Source organism: Nymphaea colorata, chromosome 13 (assembly GCF_008831285.2).
Source record: "Nymphaea colorata isolate Beijing-Zhang1983 chromosome 13, ASM883128v2, whole genome shotgun sequence".
Lineage (NCBI taxonomy): Eukaryota > Viridiplantae > Streptophyta > Magnoliopsida > Nymphaeales > Nymphaeaceae > Nymphaea > Nymphaea colorata.
In genome coordinates this window covers 13,705,053-13,729,519 of record NC_045150.1, presented here as the reverse complement: position 1 = coordinate 13,729,519, position 24,467 = coordinate 13,705,053, and positions in this window count along the sequence as shown.

The following is a 24,467-nucleotide window of genomic DNA, read 5'->3' as shown; positions in this document are numbered from 1 at the left end:
ATTTGCTATAAGTGATGAAATGAAAGGCTTAAGTTGCATTCCTGTTCAAGTGAACCTATGATTTCCATTCCTTTAATCTATCAAAGTGGATGTAAGGATGATTGAAACTCGTTGGATTAACTGCAGGGGATCGGATAACATGTTTAATGTGTTGGATTTCAAATGATGAATGGAATGGCTTCAACAATTGTGTTCATATCGACTTGTGATTTAAATTTACCCCTTAAATAACGTAATATAGATGTAACAACAAGTCATACTCATTCGATTAACTATAAGTATCAAAGAACAAGTTAACTCGTTGGATTTGGAGTAAAATGAACGGTTAAATCTCATTGGCATTCGGAACGAACTTTTGATTTCAATCGTTTAAATCGTTTGATGTAGAAATAACAAGTTAAAATCTTTGAATTCACTACAAAAGATCAAATGAATGTCCTAAATTCCATTTGTAGTTAGGCAAATTTGTGATTTTAATCCCATAAGCCAATCAATATGAATGAAACGACAAGTCGATCCCACTTGATTAACTATAAGGGAGCAATGAATAACTTAAATCTCATTAATATTTATACGAACTTGTTGTTTCAATCCCCATAATCATTCAGTATAAACGTAACAATTGTTTAACTCGTTGCATTAACAATAAGGGATCAAGTGGACGCTTTAATCGCAATCCCTTTCATTCAAACTTGCGATTTCAATTTCTTAAATCAACCAGTGCAAACAAAATAAATGTGAAACTCATTCGATCAACTATAGGTGATCAAATGAAGTTCGAAATCTTATTCATAGTCTTGTAAGCTTTTGCTTTAAATCATTAAATGTAAATGGAACATGTTCAACCCGTTGGATTAACTTCATGTGATGAAATGAATGGCTTAAACAATTGGTTCATATGAACTTGTGATTTAAATCCATCCCTTAAATCACTAATATGGATGTGACAACAAGTTGTAGTCAGGTTTTCTATAAGTATCAAATAACAAATTCAACTCATTGGACTAACTATGGGGAGTAAATGAAAGGTTAAATCTCACTGGCGTTCAAATAACTTACGATTTCAATCATTTAAATCGTTCGATATAGAAATAACAATTTTAAATCTTTGAATTCACTACAAAAGATCAAATGAATGTATTAAACCCAATTGTAGTCACGTAAATTTGTGATTTTAATCCCCTAAGCCAATCAATGTGAATGAGACAACAAGTTGGTCCCACTTGATTAACTATAAGGAAGCAAATGAATGACTTAAATCTGGTTCACATTTATGCGAACTTGTTGTTTCAATCCTTTATTCATTCAGTATAAACGTAACAACATGTTTAGCTCATTGCATTGAATATAAAGGATGAAATGAATGCTTAAATCTCATTCGTATTCATTCAAACTTGGGATTTCAATTTCTTAAATAATCAGTACAAATGCAATAAAATGTTAAAATCATTCGATTAACTGTAGGTGATCAATTGAAGGTTTTAAATCTCATTGCAGTCTTACAAACTTATGATTTCAATCCCTTAAATCATTAAATATAAATGTAACCTGTTTAACTCGTTGGATTTGCCATAAGTGATGAAATGAATGGCTTAAGTTGCATTCCTGTTCACGTGAACCTATGATTTCCATTCCTTTAATCTATCAAAGTGGTGTAAGGATGATTGAAACTCGTTGGATTAACTGCAGGGGATCGATAACATGTTTAATGTGTTGGATTTCAAATGATGAAAGGAATGGCTTCAACAATTGTGTTCATATCGACTTGTGATTTAAATTTACCCCTTAAATAACGTAATATAGATGTAACAACAAGTCATACTCATTCGCTTAACTATAAGTATCAAAGAACAAGTTCAACTCGTTGGATTTGGAGTAAATGAACGGTTAAATCTCATTGACAATCAAACGAACTTTGATTTCAATCGTTTAAATCGTTTGATGTAGAAATAACAAGTTAAAATCTTTGAATTCACTACAAAAGATCAAATGAATGTCCTAAATCCCATTTGTAGTTAGGCAAATTTGTGATTTTAATCCCCTAAGCCAATCAATATGAATGAAACGACAAGTCGATCCCACTTGATTAACTATAAGGGAGCAAATGAATGACTTAAATCTCATTAATATTTATACGAACTTGTTGTTTCAATCCCCAAAATCATTCAGTATGAACGTAACAACTTGTTTAACTCGTTGCATTAACAATAAGGGATAAATGGACGCTTTAATCGCAATCCCTTTCATTCAAACTTGCGATTTCAATTTCTTAAATCAACCAGTGCAAACAAAATGAAATGTGAAACTCATTCGATCAACTATAGGTGATCAAATGAAGGTTCGAAATCTTATTCATAGTCTTATAAGCTTGATTGCAATCCTTAAATCATTAAATGTAAATGGAACATGTTCAACACGTTGGATTAACTTCATGTGATGAAATGAATGGCTTAAACAATTGCGTTCATATGAACTTGTGATTTAAATCCACCCCTTAAATCACGTAATATGGACGTAACAACAAGTGGTAGTCATCGGTTTTATATAAGTATCAAATAACAAATTCAACTCATTGGACTAACTATGAGGGAGTAAATGAACGGTTAAATCTCCCTGGCGTTCAAATGAACTTACGATTTCAATAATTTAAATCGTTCGATATAGAAACAACAAGTTTAAATATTTGAATTCACTACAAAAGATCAAATGAATGTATTAAACCTAATTGTAGTCACGTAAATTTGTGATTTTAATCCCTAAGCCAATCAATGTGAATGAGACAACAAGCTGGTCCCACTTGATTAACTATAAGGAAGCAAATGAATGACTTAAATCTGGTTCATATTTATGCCAACTTGTTGTTTCAATCCCTTTATTCATTCAGTATAAACGTAACAACATGTTTAACTCATTGCATTGAATATAAGGGATGAAATGAATGCTTAAATCTCATTCGTATTCATTCAAACTTGGGATTTCAATTTCTTAAATCAATCAGTACAAATGCAATAAAATGTTAAAATCATTCGATTGACTGTAGGTGATCAATTGAAGGTTTTAAATCTCATTCGCAGTCTTACAAACTTATGATTTCAATCCCTTAAATCATTAAATATAAATGTAACCTGTCTAACTCGTTGGAGTTGCTATAAGTGATGAAATGAATGGCTTAAGTTGCATTCCTGTTCACGTGAACCTATAATTTCCATTCCTTTAATCTATCAAAGTGGATGTAAGGATGATTGAAACTCGTTGGATTAACTGTAGGGAAAGATAACATGTTTAATGTGTTGGATTTCAAATGATGAAAGGAATGGCTTCAACAATTGTGTTCATATCGACTTGTGATTTAAATTTACCCCTTAAATAACGTAATATAGATGTAACAACAAGTCATACTCATTCGATTAACTATAAGTATCAAAGAACAAGTTCAACTCATTGGATTTGGAGTAAATGAACGGTTAAATCTCATTGGCATTCGAACAAACTTTTGATTTCAATCGTTTAAATCGTTTGATGTAGAAATAACAAGTTAAAATCTTTGAATTCACTACAAAATATCAAATGAATGTCCTAAATCCCATTTGTAGTTAGGCAATTTGTGATTTTAATCCCCTAAGCCAATCAATATGAATGAAACGACAAGTCGATCCCACTTTATTAACTATAAGGGAGCAAATGAATGACTTAAATCTCATTAATATTTATACGAACTTGTTGTTTCAATCCCCAAAATCATTCAGTATAAATGTAACAACTTGTTTAACTCGTTGCATTAACAATAAGGGATCAAATGGACGCTTTAATCGCAATCCCTTTCATTCAAACTTCCGATTTCAATTTCTTAAATCAATCAGTGCAAACAAAATGAAATGTGAAACTCATTCGATCAACTATAGGTGATCAAATGAAGGTTCGAAATCTTATTCATAGTCTTGTAAGCTTGTGATTGCAATCCTTAAATCATTAAATGTAAATGGAACATGTTCAACCCGTTGGATTAACTTCATGTGATAAATGAATGGCTTAAACAATTGCGTTCATATGAACTTGTGATTTAAATCACCCTTAAATCACGCAATATGGACGTAACAACAAGTTGTAGTCATTCGGTTTTCTATAAGTATCAAATAACAAATTCAACTCATTGGACTAACTATGAGGGAGTAAATGAACGGTTAAATCTCACTGGCATTCAAATGAACTTACGATTTCAATAATTTAAATCGTTCGATATAGAAATAACAATTTTAAATCATTGAATTCACTACAAAAGATCAAATGAATGTATTCAACCTAATTGTAGTCACGTAAATTTGTGATTTTAATCCCCTAAACCAATCAATGTGAATGAGACAACAAGATGGTCCCACTTGATTAACTATAAGGAAGCAAATGAATGACTTAAATCTGGTTCATATTTATGCAAACTTGTTGTTTCATCCTTTATTCATTTAGTATAAACGTAACAACATGTCTAACTCATTGCATTGAATATAAGGGATGAAATGAATGCTTAAATCTCATTCGTATTCATTCAAACTTGGGATTTCAATTTCTTAAATCAATCAGTACAAATGCAATAAAATGTTGAAATCATTCGATTAACTGTAGGTGATCAATTGAAGGTTTTAAATCTCATTCGTAGTCTTACAAACTTATGATTTCAATCCCTTAAATCATTAAATATAAATGTAACCTGTTTAACTCGTTGGATTTGCTATAAGTGATGAAATGAATGGCTTAAGTTGCATTCCTGTTCACGTGAACCTATGATTTCCATTCCTTTAATCTATCAAAGTGGATGTAAGGATGATTGAAACTCGTTGGATTAACTGCAGGGGATCGGATAACATGTTTAATGTGTTGGATTTCAAATGATGAAAGGAATGGCTTCAACAATTGTGTTCATATCGACTTGTGATTTAAATTTACCCCTTAAATAACGTAATATACAAGTCATACTCATTCGATTAACTATAAGTATCAAAGAACAAGTTCAACTCATTGGATTTGGAGTAAATAACGGTTAAATCTCATGGCATTCGAACGAACCTTTGATTTCAATCGTTTAAATCGTTTGATGTAGAAATAACAAGTTAAAATCTTTGATTCACTACAAAATATCAAATGAATGTCCTAAATCCCATTTGTAGTTAGGCAAATTTGTGATTTTAATCCCCTAAGCCAATCAATATGAATGAAACGACAAGTCGATCCCACTTTATTAACTATAAGGGAGCAAATGAATGACTTAAATCTCATTAATATTTATACGAACTTGTTGTTTCAATCCCCAAATCATTCAGTATAAACGTAACAAATTGTTTAACTCGTTGCATTAACAATAAGGGATCAAATGGACGCTTTAATCACAATCCCTTTCATTCAAACTTGCGATTTCAATTTCTTAAATCAACCAGTGCAAACAAAAGGAAATGTGAAACTCATTCGATCAACTATAGGTGATCAAATGAAGGTTCGAAATCTTATTCACAGTCTTGTAAGCTTGTGATTGCAATCCCTTAAATCATTAAATGTAAATGGAACATGTTCAACCCGTTGGATTAACTTCATGTGATGAAATGAATGGCTTAAACAATTGCGTTCATATGAACTTGTGATTTAAATCCATCCCTTAAATCACGTAATATGGATGCAACAACAAGTTGTAGTCAGGTTTTCTATAAGTATCAAATAACAAATTCAACTCATTGGACTAACTATGGGGGAGTAAATGAAAGGTTAAATCTCACTGGCGTTCAAATGAACTTACGATTTCAATCATTTAAATCGTTCGATATAGAAATAACAATTTTAAATCTTTGAATTCACTACAAAAGATCAAATGAATGTATTAAACCCAACTGTAGTCACGTAAATTTGTGATTTTAATCCCCTAAGCCAATCAATGTGAATGAGACAACAAGTTGGTCCCACTTGATTAACTATAAGGAAGCAAATGAATGACTTAAATCTGGTTCACATTTATGCGAACTTGTTGTTTCAATCCCTTTATTCATTCAGTATAAACGTAACAACATGTTTAGCTCATTGCATTGAATATAAGGATGAAATGAATGCTTAAATCTCATTCGTATTCATTCAAACTTGGGATTTCAATTTCTTAAATAATCAGTACAAATGCAATAAAATGTTAAAATCATTCGATTAACTGTAGGTGATCAATTGAAGGTTTTAAATCTCATTTGCAGTCTTACAAACTTATGATTTCAATCCCTTAAATCATTAAATATAAATGTAACCTGTTTAACTCGTTGGATTTGCCATAAGTGATGAAATGAATGGCTTAAGTTGCATTCCTGTTCACGTGAACCTATGATTTCCATTCCTTTAATCTATCAAAGTGGGTGAAAGGATGATTGAAACTCGTTGGATTAACTGCAGGGGATCAGATAACATGTTTAATGTGTTGGATTTCAAATGATGAAAGGAATGGCTTCAACAATTGTGTTCATATCGACTTGTGATTTAAATTTACCCCTTAAATAACGTAATATAGATGTAACAACAAGTCATACTCATTCGCTTAACTATAAGTATCAAAGAACAAGATCAACTCGTTGGATTTGGTGTAAATGAACCGTTAAATCTCATTGACAATCAAACGAACTTTTGATTTCAATCGTTTAAATCGTTTGATGTAGAAATAACAAGTTAAAATCTTTGAATTCACTACAAAAGATCAAATGAATGTCCTAAATCCCATTTGTAGTTATGCAAATTTGTGATTTTAATCCCCTAAGCCAATCAATATGAATGAAACGACAAGTCGATCCCACTTGATTAACTATAAGGGAGCAAATGAATGACTTAAATCTCATTAATATTTATACGAACTTGTTGTTTCAATCCCCAAAATCATTCAGTATGAACGTAACAACTTGTTTAACTCGTTGCATTAACAATAAGGGATAAATGGACGCTTTAATCGCAATCCCTTTCATTCAAACTTGCGATTTCAATTTCTTAAATCAACCAGTGCAAACAAAATGAAATGTGAAACTCATTCGATCAACTATAGGTGATCAAATGAAGGTTCGAAATCTTATTCATAGTCTTATAAGCTTCTGATTGCAATCCCTTAAATCATTAAATGTAAATGGAACATGTTCAACACGTTGGATTAACTTCATGTGATGAAATGAATGGCTTAAACAATTGCGTTCATATGAACTTGTGATTTAAATCCACCCTTAAATCACGTAATATGGACGTAACAACAAGTGGTAGTCATTCGGTTTTATATAAGTATCAAATAACAAATTCAACTCATTGGACTAACTATGAGGGAGTAAATGAACGGTTAAATCTCCTGGCGTTCAAATGAACTTACGATTTCAATAATTTAAATCGTTCGATATAGAAACAACAAGTTTAAATATTTGAATTCACTACAAAAGATCAAATGAATGTATTAAACCTAATTGTAGTCACGTAAATTTGTGATTTTAATCCCCTAAGCCAATCAATGTGAATGAGACAACAAGCTGGTCCCACTTGATTAACTATAAGGAAGCAAATGAATGACTTAAATCTGGTTCATATTTATGCAACTTGTTGTTTCAATCCCTTTATTCATTCAGTATAAACGTAACAACATGTTTAACTCATTGCATTGAATATAAGGGATGAAATGAATGCTTAAATCTCATTCGTATTCATTCAAACTTGGGATTTCAATTTCTTAAATCAATCAGTACAAATGCAATAAAATGTTAAAATCATTCGATTGACTGTAGGTGATCAATTGAAGGTTTTAAATCTCATTCGCAGTCTTACAAACTTATGATTTCAATCCCTTAAATCATTAAATATAAATGTAACCTGTCTAACTCGTTGGAGTTGCTATAAGTGATGAAATGAATGGCTTAAGTTGCATTCCTGTTCACGTGAACCTATAATTTCCATTCCTTTAATCTATCAAAGTGGATGTAAGGATGATTGAAACTCGTTGGATTAACTGTAGGGAAAGAATAACATGTTTAATGTGTTGGATTTCAAATGATGAAAGGAATGGCTTCAACAATTGTGTTCATATCGACTTGTGATTTAAATTTACCCCTTAAATAACGTAATATAGATGTAACAACAAGTCATACTCATTCGATTAACTATAAGTATCAAAGAACAAGTTCAACTCATTGGATTTGGAGTAAATGAACGGTTAAATCTCATTGGCATTCGAACAAACTTTTGATTTCAATCGTTTAAATCGTTTGATGTAGAAATAACAAGTTAAAATCTTTGAATTCACTACAAAATATCAAATGAATGTCCTAAATCCCATTTGTAGTTAGGCGAATTTGTGATTTTAATCCCCTAAGCCAATCAATATGAATGAAACGACAAGTCGATCCCACTTTATTAACTATAAGGGAGCAAATGAATGACTTAAATCTCATTAATATTTATACGAACTTGTTGTTTCAATCCCCAAAATCATTCAGTATAAATGTAACAACTTGTTTAACTCGTTGCATTAACAATAAGGGATCAAATGGACGCTTTAATCGCAATCCCTTTCATTCAAACTTCCGATTTCAATTTCTTAAATCAATCAGTGCAAACAAAATGAAATGTGAAACTCATTCGATCAACTATAGGTGATCAAATGAAGGTTCGAAATCTTATTCATAGTCTTGTAAGCTTGTGATTGCAATCCCTTAAATCATTAAATGTAAATGGAACATGTTCAACCCGTTGGATTAACTTCATGTGATAAATGAATGGCTTAAACAATTGCGTTCATATGAACTTGTGATTTAAATTCACCCCTTAAATCACGCAATATGGACGTAACAACAAGTTGTAGTCATTCGGTTTTCTATAAGTATCAAATAACAAATTCAACTCATTGGACTAACTATGAGGGAGTAAATGAACGGTTAAATCTCACTGGCATTCAAATGAACTTACGATTTCAATAATTTAAATCGTTCGATATAGAAATAACAATTTTAAATCATTGAATTCACTACAAAAGATCAAATGAATGTATTCAACCTAATTGTAGTCACGTAAATTTGTGATTTTAATCCCCTAAACCAATCAATGTGAATGAGACAACAAGATGGTCCCACTTGATTAACTATAAGGAAGCAAATGAATGACTTAAATCTGGTTCATATTTATGCAACTTGTTGTTTCATTCCTTTATTCATTTAGTATAAACGTAACAACATGTCTAACTCATTGCATTGAATATAAGGGATGAAATGAATGCTTAAATCTCATTCGTATTCATTCAAACTTGGGATTTCAATTTCTTAAATCAATCAGTACAAATGCAATAAAATGTTGAAATCATTCGATTAACTGTAGGTGATCAATTGAAGGTTTTAAATCTCATTCGTAGTCTTACAAACTTATGATTTCAATCCCTTAAATCATTAAATATAAATGTAACCTGTTTAACTCGTTGGATTTGCTATAAGTGATGAAATGAATGGCTTAAGTTGCATTCCTGTTCACGTGAACCTATGATTTCCATTCCTTTAATCTATCAAAGTGGATGTAAGGATGATTGAAACTCGTTGGATTAACTGCAGGGGATCGGATAACATGTTTAATGTGTTGGATTTCAAATGATGAAAGGAATGGCTTCAACAATTGTGTTCATATCGACTTGTGATTTAAATTTACCCCTTAAATAACGTAATATACAAGTCATACTCATTCGATTAACTATAAGTATCAAAGAACAAGTTCAACTCATTGGATTTGGAGAGTAAATGAACGGTTAAATCTCAATGGCATTCGAACGAACCTTTGATTTCAATCGTTTAAATCGTTTGATGTAGAAATAACAAGTTAAAATCTTTGAGTTCACTACAAAATATCAAATGAATGTCCTAAATCCCATTTGTAGTTAGGCAAATTTGTGATTTTAATCCCCTAAGCCAATCAATATGAATGAAACGACAAGTCGATCCCACTTTATTAACTATAAGGGAGCAAATGAATGACTTAAATCTCATTAATATTTATACGAACTTGTTGTTTCAATCCCCAAAATCATTCAGTATAAACGTAACAACATGTTTAACTCGTTGCATTAACAATAAGGGATCAAATGGACGCTTTAATCGCAATCCCTTTCATTCAAACTTGCGATTTCAATTTCTTAAATCAATCAGTGCAAACAAAATGAAATGTGAAACTCATTCGATCAACTATAGGTGATCAAATGAAGGTTCGAAATCTTATTCATAGTCTTGTAAGCTTGTGATTGCAATCCCTTAAATCATTAAATATAAATGGAACATGTTCAACCCGTTGGATTAACTTCATGTGAAGAAATGAATGGCTTAAACAATTGCGTACATATGAACTTGTGATTTAAATCCACCCCTTAAATCACGTAATATGGACGTAACAACAAGTTGTAGTCATTCGGTTTTCTATAAGTATCAAATAACAAATTCAACAAATTGGACTAACTATGAGGGAGTAAATGAACGGTTAAATCTCACTGGCGTTCAAATGAACTTACGATTTCGATAATTTAAATCGTTCGATATAGAAATAACAAGTTTAAATCTTTGAATTCACTACAAAAGATCCAATGAATGTATTAAACCTAATTGTAGTCACGTAAATTTGTGATTTTAATCCCCTAAGCCAATCAATGTGAATGAGACAACAAGCTGGTCCCACTTGATTAACTATAAGGAAGCAAATGAATGAATTAAATCTGGTTCATATTTATGCGAACTTGTTGTTTCGATCCCTTTATTCATTCAGTATAAACGTAACGACATGTTTAACTCATTGCATTGAATATAAGGGATGAAATGAATGCTTAAATCTCATTCGTATTCATTCAAACTTGGGATTTCAATTTCTTAAATCAATCAGTACAAATGCAATAAAATGTTAAAATCATTCGATTAACTGTAGGTGATCAATTGAAGGTTTTAAATCTCATTCGCAGTCTTAAAAACTTATGATTTCAATCCCTTAAATCATTAAATATAAATGTCACCTGTTTAACTCGTTGGATTTGCTATAAGTGATGAAATGAATGGCTTAAGTTGCATTCCTGTTCATGTGAACCTATGATTTCCATTCCTTTAATCTATCAAAGTGGATGTAAGGATGATTGAAACTCGTTGGATTAACTGCAGGGGAAAGAATAACATGTTTAATGTGTTGGATTTCAAATAATGAAAGGAATGCTTTCAACAATTGTGTTCATATCGACTTGTGATTTAAATTTACCCCATAAATAACATAATATAGATGTAACAACAAGTCATACTCATTCGATTAACTATAAGTATCAAAGAACAAGTTCAACTCATTGGATTTGGAGTAAATGAACGGTTAAATCTCATTGGCATTCGAACGAACTTTTGATTTCAATCGTTTAAATCGATTGATGTAGAAATAACAAGTTAAAATCTTTGAATTCACTACAAAATATCAAATGAATGTCCTCAATCCCATTTGTAGTTAGGCAAATTTGTGATTTTAATCCCCTAAGCAAATCAATATGAATGAAACGACAAGTCGATCCCACTTTATTAACTATAAGGGAGCAAATGAATGACTTAAATCTCATTAATATTTATACGAACTTGTTGTTTCAATCCCCAAAATCATTCAGTATAACCGTAACAACTTGTTTAACTCGTTGCATTAACAATAAGGGATCAAATGGACGCTTTAATCGCAATCCCTTTCATTCAAACTTGCGATTTCAATTTCTTAAATCAACCAGTGCAAACAAAATGAAATGTGAAACTCATTCGATCAACTATAGGTGATCAAATGAAGGTTCGAAATCTTATTCATAGTCTTGTAAGCTTGTGATTGCAATCCCTTAAATCATTAAATGTAAATGGAACATGTTCAACCCGTTGGATTAACTTCATGTGAAGAAATGAATGGCTTAAACAATTGCGTTCATATGAACTTATGATTTAAATCCACCCCTTAAATCACGTAATATGGATGTAACAACAAGTTGTAGTCATTCGGTTTTTTATAAGTATCAAATAACAAATTCAACTCATTGGACTAACCATGAGGGAGTAAATGAACGGTTAAATCTCACTGGCATTCAAATGAACTTACGATTTCAATAATTTAAATCGTTCGATATAGAATTAACAAGTTTAAATCTTTGAATTCACTACAAAAGATCCAATGAATGTATTAAACCTAATTGTAGTCACGTAAATTTGTGATTTTAATCCCCTATGCCAATCAATGTCAATGAGACGACAAGTTGGTCCCAGTTGATTAACTATAAGCAAGCAAATGAATGACTTAAATCTCGTTCATATTTATGCGAACTTGTTGTTTCAATCCCTTTATTCATTCAGTATAAACGTAACAACATGTTTAACTCATTGCATTGAATATAAGGGATGAAATGAATGCTTAAATCTCATTCGTATTCATTCAAACTTGGGATTTCAATTTCTTAAATCAATCAGAACAAATGCAATAAAATGTTAAAATCATTCGATTAACTGTAGGTGATCAATTGAAGGTTTTAAATCTCATTCGCAGTCTTACAAACTTATGATTTCAATCCCTTAAATCATTAAATACAAATGTAACCTGTTTAACTCGTTGGATTTGATATAAGTGATGAAATGAATGGCTTAAGTTGCATTCCTGTTCACGTGAACCTACGATTTCCATTCCTTTAACCTATCAAAGTGGATGTAAGGATGATTGAAACTCGTTGGATTAACTGCAGGGGAAAGAATAACATGTTTAATGTGTTGGATTTCAAATGATGAAAGGAATGGCTTCAACAATTGTGTTCATATCGACTTGTGATTTAAATTTAATCTTAAATAACGTAGTATAGATGTAACAACAAGTCATACTCATTCGATTAACTATAAGTATCAAAGAACAAGTTCAACTCATCGGATTTGGAGTAAATGAACGGTTAAATCTCATTGCCATTTGAACGAACTTTTGATTTCAATCGTTTAAATCGTTTGATGTAGAAATAACAAGTTAAAATCTTTGAATTCACTTCAAAATATCAAATGAATGTCCTCAATCCCATTTGTAGTTAGGCAAATTTGTGATTTTAATCCCCTAAGCAAATCAATATGAATGAAACGACAAGTCGATCCCACTTTATTAACTATAAGGGAGCAAAGGAATGACTTAAATATCATTAATATTTATACGAACTTGTTGTTTCAATCCCCAAAATCATTCAGTATAAACGTAACAACTTGTTTAACTCGTTGCATTAACAATAAGGGATCAAATGGACGCTTTAATTGCAATCCCTTTCATTCAAACTTGCGATTTCAATTTCTTAAATCAACCAGTGCAAACAAAATGAAATGTGAAACTCATTCGATCAACTATAGGTGATCAAATGAAGGTTCGAAATCTTATTCATAGTGTTTTAAGCTTGTGATTGCAATCCCTTAAATCATTAAATGTAAATGGAACATGTTCAACCCGTTGGATTAACTTGATGTGATGAAATGAATGGCTTAAACAATTGCGTTCATATGAACTTGTGATTTAAATCCATCCCTTAAATCACGTAATATGGATGCAACAACAAGTTGTAGTCAGGTTTTCTATAAGTATCAAATAACAAATTCAACTCATTGGACTAACTATGAGGGAGTAAATGAAAGGTTAAATCTCACTGGCGCTCAAATGAACTTACGATTTCAATCATTTAAATCGTTCGATATAGAAATAACAAGTTTAAATTTTGAATTCACTACAAAAGACCAAATGAATGTATTAAACCCAATTGTAGTCACGTAAATTTGTGATTTTAATCCCCTAAGCCAATCAATGTGAATGAGACAAGAAGCTGGTCCCACTTGATTAACTATAAGGAAGCAAATGAATGACTTATATCTGGTTCATATTTATGCGAACTTGTTGTTTCAATCCCTTTATTCATTCAGTATAAACGTAACAACATGTTTAAATCATTGCGTTGAATATAAGGGATGAAATGAATGCTTAAATGTCATTCGTATTCATTCAAACTTGGGATTTCAATTTCTTAAATCAATCAGTACAAATGCAATAAAATGTTAAAATCATTCGATTAACTGTAGGTGATCAATTGAAGGTTTTAAATCTCATTCGCAGTCTTACAAACTTATGATTTCAATCCCTTAAATCATTAAATATAAATGTAACCTGTTTAACTCGTTGGATTTGCTATAAGTGATGAAATGAATGGCTTAAGTTGCATTCCTGTTCACGTCAACCTATGATTTCCATTCCTTTAATCTATCAAAGTTGATGTAAGGATGATTGAAACTCGTTGGATTAACTGCAGGGGATTGGATAACATGTTTAATGTGTTGGATTTCAAATGATGAAATGAATGACTTCAACAATTGTGTTCATATCGACTTGTGATTTAAACGTACCCCTTAAATAACGTAATATAGATGTTACAACAAGTCATACTCATTCGATTAACTATAAGTATCAAAGAACAAGTTCAACTCATTGGATTTGGAGTAAATGAACGGTTAAATCTCATTGGCATTCGAACGAACTTTTGATTTCAATCGTTTAAATCGTTTGATGTAGAAATAACAAGTTAAAATCTTTGAATTCACTACAAAATATCAAATGAATGTCCTAAATCCCATTTGTAGTTAGGCAAATTTCTGATTTTAATCCCCTAAGCCAATCAATATGAATGAAACGACAAGTCGATCCCACTTTATTAACTATAAGGGAGCAAATGAATGACTTAAATCTCATTAATATTTATACGAACTTGTTGTTTCAATCCCCAAAATCATTCAATATAAATGTAACAACTTGTTTAACTCGTTGCATTAACAATAAGGGATCAAATGGATGCTTTAATCGCAATCCCTTTCATTCAATTTCTTAAATCAACCAGTGCAAACAAAATGAAATGTGAAACTCATTCGATCAACTATAGGTGATCAAATGAAGGTTCGAAATCTTATTCATAGTCTTGTAAACTTGTGATTGACATCCCTTAAATCATTAAATATAAATGGAACATGTTCAACCCGTTGGATTAACTTCATGTGATGAAATGAATGACTTAAACAATTGCGTTCATATGAACTTGTGATTTAAATCCATCCCTTAAATCACGTAATATGGATGTAACAACAAGTTGTAGTCATTCGGTTTTCTATAAGTATCAAATAACAAATTCAACTCATTGGACTAACTATGAGGGAGTAAATGAACGGTTAAATCTCACTGGCGTTCAAATGAACTTACGATTTCAATCATTTAAATCGTTCGATATAGAACTAACAAGTTTAAATATTTGAATTCACTACAAAAGATCAAATGAATGTATTAAACCCAATTGTTGTCACGCAAATTTGTGATTTTAATCCCCTAAGCCAATCAATGTGAATGAGACAACAAGCTGGTGCCACTTGATTGTTATAAGGAATCAAATGAATGACTTAAATCTGGTTCATATTTATGCGAACTTGTTGTTTCAATCCCTTTATTCATTCAGTATAAACGTAACAACATGTTTAACTCATTGGATTGAATATAAGGGATGAAATGAATGCTTAAATCTCATTCGTATTTATTCCTTGGGATTTCAATTTCTTAAATCAATCAATACAAATGCAATAAAATGTTAAAATCATTCGATAAACTGTAGGTGATCAATTGAAGATTTTAAATCTCATTCGCAGTCTTACAAACTTATGATTTCAATCCCTTAAATCATTAAATATAAATGTAACCTGTTTAACTCATTGGATTTGCTATAAGTGATGAAATGAATGGCTTAAGTTGCATTCCTGTTCAAGTGAACCTATGATTTCCATTATTTTAATCTATCAAAGTGGATGTAAGGATGGTTGAAACTCGTTGGATTAACTGCAGAGGATGAGATAACATGTTTAATGTGTTGGATTTCAAATGATTAAAAGGAATGGCTTCAACAATTGTGTTCATATCGACTTGTGATTTAAATTTACCCCTTAAATAACGTAATATAGATGTAAGAACAAGTCATACTCATTCGATTAACTATAAGTATCAAAGAACAAGTTCAACTCATTGGATTTGGAGTAAATGAACGGTCACTCATTGGCATTCAAACGAACTTTTTTTTTCAATCATTTAAATCGTTTGATGAAGAAATAACAACTTAAAATCTATGAAATCAATACCAAATATCAAATGAATGTCTTAAATCACATTAGTTAGGCAAATTTGTGATTTTAATCCCCTAAGCCAATCAATATGAATGAAACGACAAGTCGATCCCACTTTATTAACTATAGGAGAGCAAATGAATGACTTAAATCTCATTAATATTTATACGAACTTGTTGTTGCGATCCCCAAAATCATTCAGTATAAACGTAACAACTTGTTTAACTCGTTGCATTAACAATAAGGGATCAAATGGATGCTTTAATCGCAATCCCTTTCATTCAAACTTGCGATTTCAATTTCTTAAATCAACCAGTGCAAACAAAATGAAATGTGAAACTCATTCGATCAACTATAGGTGATCAAATGAAGGTTCAAAATCTTATTCATAGTCTTGTAAGCTTGTGATTGACATCCCTTAAATCATTAAATATAAATGGAACATGTTCAACACGTTGGATTAACTTCATGTGATGAAATGAATGGCTTAAACAATTGCGTTCATATGAACTTGTGATTTAAATCTACCCCTTAAATCACGTAATATGGACGTAACAACAAGTTGTAGTCATTCGGTTTTCTATAAGTATCAAATAACAAATTCAACTCATTGGACTAACCATGAGGGAGTAAATGAACGGTTAAATCTCACTGGCATTCAAATGAACTTACGATGTCAATAATTTAAATCGTTCGATATAGAAATAACAAGTTTAAATCTTTGAATTCACTACAAAAGATCAAATGAATGCATTAAACCCAATTGTAGTCACGTAAATTTGTGATTTTAATCCCCTAAGCCAATCAACGTGAATGAGACAACAAGCTGGTCCCACTTGATTAACTATAAGGAAGCAAAAGAATGACTTAAATCTGGTTCATATTTATGCAAACTTGTTGTTTCAATCCCTTTATTCATTCAGTATAAACGTAACAACATGTTTAACTCATTGCATTGAATATAAGGGATGAAATGAATGCTTAAATCTCATTCGTATTCATTCAAACTTGGGATTTCAATTTCTTAAATCAATCAGTACAAATGCAATAAAATGTTAAAATCATTCGATTAACTGTAGGTGATCAATTGAAGGTTTTAAATCTCATTCGCAGTCTTACAAACTTATGATTTCAATCCCTTAAATCATTAAATATAAATGTAACCTGTTTAACTCGTTGGATTTGCTATAAGTGATGAAATGAATGGCTTAAGTTGCATTCATGTTCACGTGAAACTCGTTGGATGAACTGCAGGGGATCGGATGACATGTTTAATGTGTTGGATTTCAAATGATGAAAGGAATGGCGTCAACAATTGTGTTCATATCGACTTGTGATTTAAATTTACCACTTAAATAACGTAATATAGATGTAACAACAAGTCATACTCATTCGATTAACTATAAGTATCAAAGAACAAGTTCAACTCATTGGATTTGGAGTAAATGAACGGTTAAATCTCATTGGCATTCGAACGAACTTTTGATTTCAATCGTTTAAATCGTTTGATGTAGAAATAACAAGTAAAAATCTTTGAATTCACTACAAAATATCAAATGAATGTCCTCAATCCCATTTGTAGTTACGCAAATTTGTGATTTTAATCCCCTAAGCAAATCAATATGAATGAAACGACAAGTCGATCCCACTTTATTAACTATAAGGGAGCAAATGAATGACTTAAATCTCATTAATATTTATACGAACTTGTTCTTTCAATCCCCAAAATCATTCAGTATAAACGTAACAACTTGTTTAACTCGTTGCATTAACAATAAGGGATCAAATGGGTGCTTTAATCGCAATCCCTTTCATTCAAACTTGCGATTTCAATTTCTTAAATCAACCAGTGCGAACAAAATGAAATGTGAAACTCATTCGATCAACTATAGGTGATCAATTGAAAGTTCGAAATCTTATTCATAGTCTTGTAAGCTTCTGATTGCAATCCCTTAAATCATTAAATGTAAATGGAACATGTTCAACACGTTGGATTAACTTCATGTGATGAAATGAATGGTTTAAACAATTGCGTTCATATGAACTTGTGATTTAAATCTACCCCTTAAATCACGTAATATGGACGTAACAACAAGTTGTAGTCATTCGGTTTTCTATAAGTATCAAATAACAAATTCAACTCATTGGACTAACTATGAGGGAGTAAATGAACGGTTAAATCTCACTGGCATTCAAATGAACTTACGATTTCAATAATTTAAATCGTTCGATATAGAAATAACAAGTTTAAATCTTTGAATTCACTACAAAAGATCAAATGAATGTATTAAACCCAATTGTAGTCACGTAAATTTGTGATTTTAATCCCCTAAGCCAATCAATGTGAATGAGACAACAAGCTGGTTCCACTTGATTAACTATAAGGAAGCAAATGAATGACTTAAATCTGGTTCATATTTATGCGAACTTGTTGTTTCAATCCCTTTATTCATTCAGTATAAACGTAACAACATGTTTAACTCATTGCATTGAACATAAGGGATGAAATGAATGCTTCAATCTCATTAATATTTGTATGAACTTGTTGTTTCAATCCCCAAAATCATTCAGTATAAACGTAACAACTTGTTTAACTCGTTGCATTAACAATAAGGGATCAAATGGACTCTTTAATCGCAATCCCTTTCATTCAAACTTGTGATTTCAATTTCTTAAACCAACCAGTGCAAACAAAATGAAATGTGAAACTCATTCGATCAACTATAGGTGATCAAATGAAGGTTCGAAAAATCTTATTCATAGTCTTGTAAGCTTGTGATTGCAATCCCTTAAATCATTAAATGTAAATGGAACATGTTCAACCCGTTGGATTAACTTCATGTGATGAAATGAATGGCTTAAACAATTGCGTTCATATGAACTTGTGATTTAAATCCACCCCTTAAATCATGTAATATGGATGTAACAACAAGTTGTAGTCATTCGGTTTTCTATAAGTATCAAATAACAAATTCAACTCATTGGACTAACTATGAGGGAGTAAATGAATGGTTAAATCTCACTGGCGTTCAAATGAACTTACGATTTCAATCATTTAAATCGTTCGATATAGAAATAACAAGTTTAAATCTTTGAATCCACTACAAAAGATCAAATGAATGTATTAAACCCAATTGTAGTCACGTAAATTTGTGATTTTAATCCCCTAAGACAATCAATGTTAATGAGACAACAAGCTGGTCCCACTTGATTAACTATAAGGAAGCAAATGAATGACTTAAATCTGGTTCATATTTATGCGAACTTGGTTCTTCAATCCCTTTATTCATTCAGTATAAACGTAACAACATGTTTAACTCATTAAATTGAATATAAGGGATGAAATGAATGCTTAAATCTCATTCGTATTCATTCAAACTTGGGATTTCAATTTCTTAAATCAATCAGTACAAATGCAATAAAATGTTAAAATCATTCGATTAACTGTAGGTGATCAATTGAAGGTTTTAAATCTCATTCGCAGTCTTACAAACTTATGATTTCAATCTCTTAAATCATTAAATATAAATGTAACCTGTTTAACTCGTTGGATTTGCTATAAGTGATGAAATGAATGGCTTAAGTTACATTCCTGTTCACGTGAACCTATGATTTCCATTCCTTTAATCTATCAAAGTGGATGTAAGGATGATTGAAACTCGTTTGATTAACTGCAGGGGATCGGATAACATGTTTGATGTGTTGGATTTCAAATGATGAAAGGAATGACTTCAACAATTGTGTTCATATCGACTTGTGATTTAAATTTACCCCTTAAATAACGTAATATAGATGTAACAACAAGTCATACTCATTCAATTAACTATAAGTATCAAAGAACAAGTTCAGCTCATTGGATTTGGAGTAAATGAACGGTTAAATCTCACTGGCATTCGAACGAACTTTTGATTTCAATCGTTTAAATCGTTTGATGTAGAAATAACAAGTTAAAATCTTTGAATTCACTACAAATGATCAAATGAATGTCTTAAATCTCATTTGTAGTTAGGCAAATTTGTGATTTTAATGCCCTAAGCCAATCAATATGAATAAAACGACAAGTCGATCCCACTTTATTAACTATAAGTCGATCCCATTTTATTAAATCTCATTAATATTTGTACGAACTTGTCGTTTCAATCCCCAAAATCATTCAGTATAAACGTAACAACTTGTTTAACTCGTTGCATTAACAATAAGGGATCAAATGGACGCTTTAATCGCAATCCCTTTCATTCAAACTTGTGATTTCAATTTCTTAAATCAACCAGTGCAAACAAAATGAAATGTGAAACTCATTCGATCAACTATAGGTGATCAAATGAAGGTTCGAAATCTTATTCATAGTCTTGTAAGCTTGTGATTGCAATCCCTTAAATCATTAAATGTAAATGGAACATGTTCAACCCGTTGGATTAACTTCATGTGATGAAATGAATGGCTTAAACAATTGCGTTCATATGAACTTGTGATTTAAATCCACCCCTTAAATCACGTAATATGGATGTAACAACAAGTTGTAGTCATTTGGTTTTCTATAAGTATCAAATAACAAATTCAACTCATTGGACTAACTATGAGGGAGTAAATGAACCGTTAAATCTCACTGGCGTTCAAATGAACTTACGATTTCAATCATTTAAATCGTTCGATATAGAAACAACAAGTTTAAATCTTTGAATTCACTACAAAAGATCAAATGAATGTATTAAACCCAATTGTAGTCACGTAAATTTGTGATTTTAATCCCCTAAGACAATCAATGTTAATGAGACAAAAAAGCTGCTCCCACTTGATTAGCTATAAGGAAGCAAATGAATGACTTAAATCTGGTTCATATTTATGCGAACTTGGTTTTTCAATCCCTTTATTCATTCAGTATAAACGTAACAACATGTTTAACTCATTGCATTGAATATAAGGGATGAAATGAATGCTTAAATCTCATTCGTATTCATTCAAACTTGGGATTTCAATTTCTTAAATCAATCAGTACAAATGCAATAAAATGTTAAAATCATTCGATTAACTGTAGGTGATCAATTGAAGGTTTTAAATCTCATTCGCATTCTTACAAACTTATGATTTCAATCTCTTAAATCATTAAATATAAATGTAACCAGTTTAACTCATTGGATTTGCTATAAGTGATGAAATGAATGGCTTAAGTTGCATTCCTGTTCACGTGAACATATGATTTCCATTCCTTTAATCTATCAAAGTGGATGTAAGGATGATTGAAACTCGTTTGATTAATTGCCGGGGATCGGATAACATGTTTAATGTGTTGCATTTCAAATGATGAAAGGAATGGCTTCAACAATTGTGTTCATATCGACTTGTGATTTAAATTTACCCCTTAAATAACGTAATATAGATGTAACAACAAGTCATACTCATTCGATTAACTATAAGTATCAAAGAACAAGTTCAACTCATTGGATTTGGAGTAAATGAACGGTTAAATCTCACTGGCATTCGAACGAACTTTTGTTTTCAATCGTGTAAATCATTTGATGTAGAAATAACAAGTTAAAATCTTTGAATTCACTACAAAAGATCAAATGAATGTCTTAAATCCCATTTGTAGTTAGGCAAATTTGTGATTTTAATGCCCTAAGCCAATCAATATGAATGAAACGACAAGTCGATCCCACTTTATTAACTATAAGTCGATCCCACTTTATTAAATCTCTTTAATATTTGTACGAACTTGTTGTTTCAATCCCCAAAATCATTCAGTATAAACGTAACAACTTGTTTAACTCGTTGCATTAACAATAAGGGATCAAATGGACGCTTTAATCGCAATCCCTTTCATTCAAACTTGTGATTTCAATTTCTTAAATCAACCAGTGCAAACAAAATGAAATGTGAAACTCATTCGATCAACTATAGGTGATCAAATGAAGGTTCGAAATCTTATTCATAGTCTTGTAAGCTTGTGATTGCAATCCCTTAAATCATTAAATGTAAATGGAACATGTTCAACCCGTTGGATTAACTTCATGTGATGAAATGAATGGCTTAAACAATTGCGTTCATATGAACTTGTGATTTAAATCCACCCCTTAAATCACGTAATATGGATGTAACAACAAGTTGTAGTCATTTGGTTTTCTATAAGTATCAAATAACAAATTCAACTCATTGGACTAACTATGAGGGAGTAAATGAACGGTTAAATCTCACTGGCGTTCAAATGAACTTACGATTTCAATCATTTAAATCGTTCGATATAGAAATAACAAGTTTAAATCTTTGAATTCACTACAAAAGATCAAATGAATGTATTAAACCCAATTTTAGTCACGTAAATTTGTGATTTTAATCCCCTAAGACAATCAATGTTAATGAGACAAAAAAGGTGGTCCCACTTGATTAACTATAAGGAAGCAAATGAATGACTTAAATCTGGTTCATATTTATGCGAACTTGGTTTTTCAATCCCTTTATTCATTCAGTATAAACGTAACAACATGTTTAACTCATTGCATTGAATATAAGGGATGAAATGAATGCCTAAATCTCATTCGTATTCATTCAAACTTGGGATTTCAATTTCTTAAATCAATCAGTACAAATGCAATGAAATGTTAAAATCATTCGATTAACTGTAGGTGATCAATTGAAGGTTTTAAATCTCATTCGTAGTCTTACAAACTTATGATTTCAATCTCTTAAATCATTAAATATAAATGTAACCTGTTTAACTCGTTGGATTTGCTATAAGTGATGAAATGAATGGCTTAAGTTGCATTCCTGTTCACGTGAAGCTATGATTTCCATTCCTTTAATCTATCAAAGTGGATGTAAGGATGATTGAAACTCGTTTGATTAATTGCAGGGGATCGGATAACATGTTTAATGTGTTGGATTTCAAATGATGAAAGGAATGGCTTCAACAATTGTGTTCATATCGACTTGTGATTTAAATTTACCCATTAAATAACGTAATATAGATGTAACAACAAGTCATACTCATTCGATTAACTATAAGTATCAAAGAACAAGTTCAACTCATTGGATTTGGAGTAAATGAACGGTTAAATCTCATTGGCATTCGAACGAACTTTTGATTTCAATCGTTTAAATCGTTTGATGTGGAAATAACAAGTTAAAATCTTTGAATTCACTACAAAAGATCAAATGAATGTCCTAAATCCCTTTTGTAGTTAGGCAAATTTGTGATTTTAATCCACTAAGCCAATCAATATGAATGAAACGACAAGTCGATCCCACTTTATTAACTGTAAGGGAGCAAATGAATGACTTAAATCTCATTAATATTTATACGAAATTGTTGTTTCAATCCCCAAAATCATTCAGTATAAATGTTTAACTCGTTGCACTAACAATAAGGGATCAAATGGACGCTTTAATCGCAATCCCTTTCATTCAAACTTGTGATTTCAATTTCTTAAATCAACTAGTGCAAAGAAAATGAAATGTGAAACTCATTCGATCAACTATAGGTGATCAAATGAAGGTTCGAAATCTTATTCATAGTCTTGTAATCTTGTGATTGCAATACCTTAAATCATTAAATGTAAATGGAACATGTTCTACCCGTTGGATTAACTTCATGTGATGAAATGAATGGCTTAAAGAAATGCGTTCATATGAACTAGTGATTTTAATCCACCCCTTAAATCACGTAATATAGATGTAACAACAAGTTGTAGTCATTCGGTTTTCTATAAGTATCAAATAACAAATTCAACTCATTGGACTAACTATGAGGGAGTAAATGAATGGTTAAATCTCACTGGCGTTCAAATGAACTTAAGATTTCAGTCATTTAAATCGTTCGATATAAAAATAACAAGTTTAAATCTTTGAATTCACTACAAAAGATCAAATGAATGTATTAAACCCAATTATAGTCACGTAAATTTGTGATTTTAATCCCCTAAGCCAATCAATGTGAATGAGACAACAAGCTGGTCCCACTTGATTAACTATAAGGAAGCAAATGAATGACTTAAATCTGGTTCATATTTATGCGAACTTATTGTTTCAATCCCTTTATTCATTCAGTATAAACGTAACAACATGTTTAACTCATTGCATTGAATATAAGGGATGAAATGAATGCTTAAATCTCATTCGTATTCATTCAAACTTGGGATTTCAATTTCTTAAATCAAACAGTACAAATGCAATAAAATGTTAAAATCATTCGATTAACTGTAGGTGATCAATTGAAGGTTTTAAATCTCATTCGCAGTCTTACAAACTTATGATTTCAATCCCTTAAATCATTAATTATAAATGTAACCTGTTTAACTCATTGGATTTGCT